The following is a 10,432-nucleotide window of genomic DNA, read 5'->3' as shown; positions in this document are numbered from 1 at the left end:
GAAGATCTTCTCAACTGAGGTTTTGCGGGAACTTGCTCTCCTACTTCTTCTTGCTCAACATGTCCTGCAGGTAAATCAACATCAGGCTCTACACTATTTTCCTGCACATCTCCCCCATCACCCTGATATACTAGAGGAATAATTGGGTCACAATCTGTTAATCCTTCTGCAAAAGTCTTGGCTGGTGCCTTCTTCTTCAAATCCTCAAAGAAGATCACATCTCTGCTCCTGAACACCTTCTGCTTTTCTGGATCCCAAAGCCTGTAACCAAACTGATCATGTGAGTAACCAAGAAAAATACATTCTTTAGACTTACCATCCAGCTTGGACCTCTCATTATCTGGAACATGTGCAAATGCACGACAACCAAACACTCTCAAATGCCTGTAGGAAACATCTTTCCCTGACCATACATGCTCTGCAACATCACCATCTAGGGTTGTACATGGTGATAAGTTGATCACATCAACTGCAGTCCTCAAAGCCTCATCCCAAAACCTTTTGGATAGCTTAGCCTGTGAAAGCATACATCTGATCTTTTCCATGATGGTGCGGTTCATCCTCTCTGTAATTGCATTATGCTGAGGTGTACCAGGAACTGTCATCTCATGTTGGATCCCATGTGACCTGCAATAGTCATTAAACAATCCCGTATACTCACCACCATTATCTGATCTTATGCGTTTCAATTTTCTTTCTGTCTCCCTTTCAACCCTGGCATGAAACTCTTTGAAGACATTAATAACCTGATCTTTGGTCTTCAAAGCATAAGCCCAAACTTTCCTGAAAAAATCATCTATAAAAGTGACAAAATAAAGTGTACCACTTATACCAAGAACATCAACAAATCCACCAGGAGTTTTTATCCTCAAAGGACCACATACATCTGTATAAACACGGTCTAAGGCATGCATTTTTCTAGACAAAGTAGCACTAGCAAATGAAACTCTATGTTGTTTACCAGTCAAACAATCAATACAATGGTTCAGATGTATACCTCTAAGATCTGGCAATACCTCTCTCTTAGAAAGAGCTTGCAGCCCCTTCTCGCTCATGTGTCCCAATCGCCTATGCCACAACTCCATACTGAAATCTTTCTCTGTAGCATTTAACTGCTCACCATAAGCTTTAGCCTGCAACATGTACAAAGTATGACATTTCTTTCCACTAGCTATAACAAGAGAACCCTTACTGAGCTTCCATTGCCCTTTGTGAAATCTGCTTTCATACTCTTCATCATCTAGTCTTCCAACTGAAATTAAATTCAGTCTCAAGTCAACCACATGCCTCACATCCTTAAGTACCAACTTGCAGCCAAGGTTGGTCTTTAAATGGATATCATCCATGCCAATGATGTCTGTTGTGCCATAGTTGCCCATCTTGACAACACCAAAGTTTCTAGACTTGTATGTAGCAAAAAACTCCCTCCGTGGTGTAGCATGATAAGAAGCACCTGTGTCAATCACCCACTCAAGATCCTGACACACACAAGAAAAAATATCATCAGAAGGAGACAAAATCAAATAATCACCACCCTGCACTATAGCTGTAATATTATCCTTTGACTCTGTAGACTCCACTTCTTTTCCCTTTTTCTTGTTCTTCTTAGGTTGCTTACATTGGTTCTTGTAATGTCCTTTCTCACCATAGTTATAGCAAACAATATCTTTTCTTGATCTTGACTTGCTCCTACCCATACGTGAATTGCTTCTAGACTTTGACCTTCCTCTGTTCTCTGAGATAAGTGCTTGTGAATCATTCTGAGATGTTGCCGAACTCTTTCTTCTCAACTCCTCATTCAACAAACTGCTTGTTACTTGACCCATAGTGACAATACCATCTGGCGTAGAATTACTAAGGGAAACCACCAGTGTCTCCCAACTTTCTGGTAATGAACTGAGAAGTAACAATACCTGCAACTCATCATCAAGAGACATTTTCATAGAGGATAACTGGTTAGTAATACTCTGCAATTCATTCAAATGCTCAGCAATAGAAGCACCCTCTCTATATTTTAGGTTCACAAGTTTTCTGATCAAAAAAGCTTTGTTGCCAACTGTTTTTCTTTCATAGAGACTTTCCAATTTTTTCCAAAGAGAATATGCAGAAATTTCAGTAGAAACATGGTGAAAGACACTATCATCAAGCCACTATCTAATAAACCCAATTGTTTTTCGATCTAACCTCTTCCACTCATCATCTATCATAGTTGTAGGTTTTGCACTATCCCCTTGCAAAGGTCCATACAAATCTTTGCAATACAAAAGATATTTCATTCTTGGTTTCCATATCATCCAATTATTTCCATTCAAACTAATCATGCGAGAAATATTACTGGCCTCTATGTTCAAATACAAAAATTAAATCACCAAAACCCCGCTTTGATACCAGTTGATGGGGATATAAAAAGGAATAACATTTGTATATGAACAAATACTAGAAGACCATAATACGCAGCGGAATAAAATGGAAACACAATCAAACAAAACACCAAGATATACGTGGAAAACCCCTTCAATGTGAAGGGTAAAAACCACGGGGCAAACTAGAGATAATCCACTATGAGAATAATGAATATACAAATCTTAATCTCTTGCCCAAAACCCTAGCAACAACCACAAGAGAATAACTGGGATACAAGAATCACGTCACTGCCCACAATATCTAAAACCTCCCCAAGTAATCACAGCAAGAGTCTACTGTAGATTTGATCTAACCTGAGATGAGAACACTTCTAGATGATTGAGAACAGTCTCTCTGCGTTGTCCTTGTCTTCTTCCCTTTCTTTCTCTTATTTTTCTGCCTTGTTCTTCTCTCTTTGTTGCTACGAGGATGTCAACGTTGCTGCCCACGTTGCTGCCTTTTTCTGCCTCTTTTCTGCGTCTAAAACGCAGCCCCCACACCCCCCTTATATTGATCTAGGGTTAGGTCAAAGGGGTGTGGGTTGTGGGCTGATAAAGCCCACCATGGGCTGAACCCACTTTGGGCTATCAGCCCAACAATCAAATGCATTAGATCTGTAAATTTATTTACGACGCATAAAATTACCTTTATCTTCCAAGAATTGCTAAGCAGCAATGGTCACCGTTGACCTCGTTGTGAATCTGTGACTACGCCAGGTAGCGTGCGCATCTGTGACACGGCCAGAACCCATGCATACGACGGTCGGCCACATGTAGGCAGACAACCCAGGTGGCGGTCATGCGTGAGTAGGTCGTGCACAGGCGGCGGCCACGCGCTGGCAGGAACCGCCGCAGCGGCAGCGGCCGTGCGTGAGTAGTAGCAGCCCCACAGTGGTGGCGTCGTGGTGGTAGCGGCCGCGCGCTAGCTAGAATTGCCGTTGACAACCGCGTACAAGCGACAGCCTGCAGCCGCATACAGGCGGCAACCGCGCATAGGCTGTCGCACCGCAGGCAGCAACAACAGCGCCACTCGCGCAGGCGGCGACGGCGAAGGCAGATTAGGGTTTTTGGCATAATTACGATTTTACCCTCGAGACTAGGGTTTTGTAAATATTACAGTTTTACCCTTGTAAATTTCATAATTTCAGGTTATGTTCTGTCAACATATTTATAATTTTACCCTCGGGTTTAATTTATGCCAAAATTACAGTTCTGTCATTCGTATATTTCTAATTTATAACATTTTAAATATTTACGGTTTTATCAAAATTGAGAAATTTAGTTTATATTCTCAATTATAAATTGATAAATATGATTTATTATAATTATGATTAATTTTAATCATAATTATATTTTTGATTATTTGATTGGATTTAATTTTTAATTTAAAAAAATATAAATTATGGTTTACTTTATAGTTTTCTCATATGAATTATTGATTATACATGTGGTAAATAAAATTAAAATCCAATTATTGTTTTTAGAATTTTATTTACTTATTCACATGTATATATATGAAATTGTGAAATAATGTATACCTTTCACATGAATGCATAATTTATATAAATTATTGATTTTACATGTGATAAATAAAATTAAAGTCTAATTATTATTTTTTGGACTTTTATTTATTTATTCATATGTATATATATGAAATTATGAAATAATATTTACCTTTGACATGAAGGCATGATTTATATGTTATCATGATTATCATATGAGTTTTCTTACTCATTAATGTTCAATAATTATTATTGTTATTTATTATTGAACTACTTAGCATTAATTTTTAATAATTATTATTGTTATTTATTATTGAACTACTTAGCATCAATGTTCAATCATTATTATTGTTATTTATTATTGAATTGCTTAGCATTGTTGTTCAATAATTATTATTGTTATTTATTATTGAATTGCTTAGCATTAATGTTCAATAATTATTATTGTTATTTATTATTGAACTGCTTAGCATTAATATTCAATAATTATTATGATTATTTTATTATTGAACTGTTTAGCAAAAATTAAAGAAATTGATGAATATTATTTGTAATTCATCTCCCTAAGTTTTATCTGACTAGTAGCTACCAAAGTGGCCTAAAGTTTTATCTGACTAGTAGCTACCAAAGTGGCCTAGGATGATAGACTTTTGTGATATTAATTACAATAAAAGTTTTGTTATTTATAAGATATTTTTTTATTTTATATTATTGCATTAGTCTTATAGCCACCAAAGTGATCTGGACTAATGACTTATAAAATAATATTAAGGAATTAGTCCTAAATGACATTAAGGAAATAATATTCATAATGACACATATAATTAGGAGATTTAGATAATCCCAAATGAAAATATAATTCAAATAATTATATGATGGGATAGATGATACTGTTTTCGTATATCCTTGCAGTTTAGAGTTGTATACCCAAAGGTAACAACACTATTCCATAAGGATGGTATCAGTCCTCCATAAATATTCTTGAGTGAAAACTAGATATGTCAATATTTCACCCAAAGGTGTAATATAGATGATATCAATAATTCATCAATTTTTGACAAACTCAAAGCATTAATGTTATTATATATTTTTTTGCAGTGGTACTTCCGCATATACATTCTTATGCATCTAGTGTCCTTGTACTATCTGGATCAAATTATTCAGAATGGTTAGAGCATGTGCAATTCACATTGAGTGTATTAGATCTTGATTTAGCATTACTTGTTGAAAAGCCTGCAGACTTGATTGATGAAAGTACTGTAGAATAAGTAAATGAAATAAAGGCTTGGAAAAGATATGATAGACTTAGTTTAATGTTCATAAGAATGACAATTGCAAATAACATAAAGACTTCGTTACCGATTGCAACTAGCGCAAAGGAATATTTAAAGGTTATTGAAGACATATTTAAATCTGTTGATAAGTCATTAGCTGACACATTAATGAAAGAACTGACTACGGCTCAGTATGATGGCACTCGAGGAATTCAAAATCATATCCTCAATATGGCTGACAAAGCTGTAAAACTTAAAACATTAGGCATGAATGTTGATAAATCTTTCCTCGTGCAATTTATTCTCAATTCTCTTCCTTCTCAGTTTGGCCCATTCAAGATTCACTACAACACAAATAAGAATAAGTGAGACTTGAATGAGTTGACTAGCATGTGTGTTCAGGAAGAATTGAGATTAAGGCAGGAAAGTTCATATAATGTCATGGCCACTATTCAAGGAGCTGATAATAAGAAAAGAAAGTTGAAGCATTATCAATCAAAGAAACTTGCTGGGTCTGGAAATATTAAATGGACTAATGAAAAGAAAGCATTTATTGTAAAGTGCTTCTTTTGTGGCAAGAAAGGACACGTGAAGAAGGATTGCATTAAACGCAAGACTTGGTTTGAAAAGAAAGGTATTAACTCGACCTTTGTGTGTTTTGAATCAAACATTACAGAAGTTCCTTCTAACAGTTGGTGCTTCAACTCATGTTACAAATAACATGTAGGGATTTCTTTCAATTCGGAAACCAAAAGAACATAAAATATTCATCATTATGGGAAATCATCTTAAATCGAAAGTGATATCAATGGGAACTTATCGTCTACGCTTAGAGACGGGTCACTTGATGGATCTTGTTGACACATGTTATGTCCCTACAATTTCTAGAAATTTAGTTTCTCTTTCTAGAATTGATGAGTTAGGATATTGTCTTTGTTTTTGTAGTGGCAAACTCAGTATATTTTATGATTTAATAAAAGTTGGTTATGGAATTCTTTGTGATGGTTTGTACAGAATTAATTTGGATCTTGAGTTTGCAAAGACATTAATGACCCTACAATCAAATGTTGGATTGAAACATAGTTTCAATAATGAAAGATCTTCTATATTGTGGCATAGACGATTGAGGCATATCACCAAGGAAAGAATTGAAAGATTAGTGAAGGATAATATTTTGGAACATTTAGACTTCACTGATTTTGATGTTTGTATATATTGCATTAAGGGAAAGCAAACTAAACATATAAAGAAAAATGCCACAAGAAGTAAAGAACTCCTTGAGATTATTCATACTGATATCTACGGACCACTCCATATTCCTTGTTTTAGTAGAGAAAAATATTTCATCACATTTATAAATGATCTGTCTAGATATTACTATGTTTATCTAATACATAAAAAGTCTCAAAGTCATTGATACTCTTGAAGTATACATAAATGAGGTTGAGAGACAATTAGATAGAAAAGTTAAAATTGTCAGATCTGACAAAGGTGGTGAATTTTATGGCAGATATGATGGATCTAGTCAGAATATTGACCCTTTTGCTAGATTCCTAGAACAACGGGGTATTTGTGCTCAATATGCATTACCAGGTGTGCCATAGTATAACGGTGTTGCTGAAAGGTGAAATCGTACTCTGATGGATATGGTTAGGAGCATGATGAGTTATTCCTCTATACTTGAGTCGATGTGGGGTGAAACTCTCAGGACAACTATGTATATATTGAACAAGGTTCCTAGTAAGTCAGTTTCATCGACTCCATTTGAGTTATGGACTGGTAGGAAGCTCAGTCTAAGACATTTACATATTTGGGGGTGTCCTGCAGAGATAAGAGTATTCAATCCACATGAAAAGAAATTAGATCCAAGAATTATTTCATGATATTTTATTGGTTATCCAGAAAAATCCAAGGGATACAGATTTTATTGCCCTAATCATAGTATGAGAATAGTAGAATATGGTAATGCAAAATTCCTAGAAAATGACGAAATTAATGGGAGTGAAAAATCTCGAAAGTTTAATTTTGATATCGAGAAGATTTAGGTTAATTCTTCTATATCATCTCTTATTCGAGAGATTGTTGTTCCTCAAATCAATGAGAGTATTGATGAGGGTGAACAACAAAATAACATCGAAGAACTCTCACATGATGTTGATATCACCGCTAATGATCTTGTAGAACAATCATAATTGGCAGATTTGAGAAGATCTCAAAGGAAAAGAAAATATGTCATTTTTGATGATTATGTGGTATATATACAAGAATCAGATTATGATATAGAAATAAAAAGAGACCCCTTATCATTTTCACAAGCCATAGAAAGTAACGATTCTGAAAAATGGTATGATGCAATGAAAAAATAGTTAAAATCAATGGTTTAGAATGGTGTTTGGGATCTCATTGAATTGCCCAATGATTGTAAAAGAGTCGGTTGTAAATGGGTCTTTAAGACAAAACGTGATTCAACGGGCAATATCGAACGATATAAAGCCAGACTTGTAGCCAAAGGTTTTTCTTAGAAGGAAGGCACCGACTATAATGAGACTTTTTCTCCAGTTTCAAGAAAGGACTCATTAAGAATCGTCATGGCATTGGTAGCTCATTATGATCTTGAGTTACATCAGATGGACGTGAAAATAGCATTTCTAAATGGGGATCTGGATGAGAAAATCTATATGGAACAACCTGAAGGATTCATTAAAAAGGGAAAAGAAAATTGGGCTTGTAAACTTAAGAAATACATTTATGGCCTTAAACAAGCTTCTAGACAATGGTATATAAAATTTCATAATACCATTACTTCCTTCGGATTTAAGAAAAATACTATTGATCAGTGTATATATATCTAAAGGTAAGTGGGAGCAAGTTTATTATATTGATTTTATATGTGGATGATATTTTACTTGCCAGTAGTGATCTTGGTTTATTGCACGAAACCAAGATATTTCTCAACAAGAACTTTAAGATGGTTGATATGAATGAGGCAGCCTATGTTATTGGTATTGAGATATTAAGGGATAGATCTCAAGGATTATTAGGATTGTCTTAGAAAGGATATATTGATCGTATCTTAGAAAGATTTAATATGCAGCTTTACTCAGCCAATGATATACCTATTACTAGAGGTGAAAAATTTAGTCAAAACTAGTGCCCAAGAAATGACTTAGAAAAGAATCAAATGAAGAATATTCCTTATGGGTGCGTCGTTGGAAGTCTGTTATATGCTCAAACCTGTACATGACCAGATATCAGTTTTGCAGTTGTAATGTTGGGAAGATACCAAAGCAACCCAGGAATGGAACATTGGAAAGCTGCAAAGAAAGTATTGAGATATCTGTAAGGGACGAAAGATTATATGCTCACATACAGGAGATCAGATCAGCTTAAAGTGATAGGATATTCAAATGCTGATTTTGCAAATTGCCTCGACAGTAGGAAGTCCACTTCAAGATTTGTATTTATGTTAGCTGGTGGGGTAATTTCTTGGAAAAGTGCAAAGCAATCGCTTATTGCATCATCAACAATGGAAGCTGAATTTGTGGCATGCTTTGAGGCCACAAATCAAGCTTTATGGCTGTAAAATTTCATCTCGGGACTTGGTGTGGTCGATTCAATTGCCAGGCCGCTGAAGATATTTTGTGATAACACTGTAGCAATTTTCTTCTCTAAGAATGGCAAGTACTCTAGTGGTTCCAAGCACATTGAGATAAAGTACTTGGTGGTTAGAGAAAGAGTCCAGAAACAACAAGTGCCAATTGAGAACTTGAGCACCACTATGATGATTGCTGATCCACTGACAAAAGCCTTACAGTGTAAAATATTCAAAGAATATGTTCTTAGAATGGGGCTTGTGAGCAAGTCATAAAGGATATGGTGATGCATGTTTATGTGGATGCTATTATTGACATTCTTCTTGCTTAATTAAAGTTATATGTTTCTGCTATCCTGTTTACATTTATGTTTATGTATATTATGGTTGAATGTAATAACAGGATTATCTTGACAAGACAAATTACAGGGGTCATTATGGACTATATTAGGAAAGATTAACAATGTTGTGATACATAGAAGGGAGTATGACATTAATGAAATACAATCGCTATGACTTGCATTGATAGTTGGACTTAGTATAGTATTATTGTATTTATTGGACTTATTAGCTTATTTTAAAACATGATCATGTATAAAATGCTTTTCAAAAAAAAATTCTTGGAATCCAATTAGGTAAAATTATTTTTAAACAAATTTTGTTTTGTTTATTTTGGATATACTCCTTGCGGTGCCGGCAGTAATCTTGGATCAAAGACGTTGCTTAGCAGATCAAACAAGATCTCTGAAGAGATGACATCAAAAGGTACGCATCGTAATAATTATATCTATATACTTGATTTCAATCCTGACATATAAGTTATTTTCGTATTTAAGATATAGCATAATTATAGATTTTATGCTTACACTTCCTTCATATAATCTTCATCTTTAAGGTTGGAGGGTCGTTATTCTAGCGAAGGCCCACATGATACTTCGAAAACTCTTGATGATAAAACTGACTCTATCCAATATTTATATCAACTTTAATTTTTTTCATCTTACATATTTTGTATATTTTGTTAAAGATTCATTGAAATAACTTTTGGTTCTTAAGCGCTCTTCTTTGCGATCATATATATATATATATATATATAAGTGTAATTAATTTTTATTGACATTCATAATTTATCGAACGGTATATATAATAGACTGATTATATAATTAATTTTTATTGACATTCTTAGTTTATCGAACGGTATATATAATACACCGATTATAACATAAGTTTCTTTTTACCAACTAACAGTTTGTAATCCAATTTAGATTCAGTACATTTTCCTTTTTAGAACAAATAACGCTCACCAATGATCATGATAGGCTTCTGGTATTTATTTATTTTAAACTTTATAAAATTTGTCTATTAATTAAATACTATTTATCTCTTTGTCTACCATTTCCGGTTGGTGGTCATCTTGGGTTCCGATTGTATCCTTCTTTTTATTTTTAGTTTTTTAAGACTGAGTTCACAAAGTTATGGTGAAACTTGACCACCTCCTCCGGAGGTCAAAGTTTGGAGCTACGTTTCCGGTCAACAAAACACACCGCACCACGTGACGAACGGAAGCTTTATCCACCGCTATCTCGTTTCCACAGAAGAATTCTGATATTTATTTATTTATTTATTATATTATTATTATTATTTCTTATGGCAAGCAGCGTT

This window comes from Musa acuminata, chromosome BXJ1-2 (assembly GCF_036884655.1).
Source record: "Musa acuminata AAA Group cultivar baxijiao chromosome BXJ1-2, Cavendish_Baxijiao_AAA, whole genome shotgun sequence".
In the NCBI taxonomy this organism is placed as follows: Eukaryota; Viridiplantae; Streptophyta; class Magnoliopsida; order Zingiberales; family Musaceae; genus Musa; species Musa acuminata.
The sequence above is the reverse complement of the archived record's forward strand: the minus strand, read 5'-3'. Positions refer to the sequence as shown.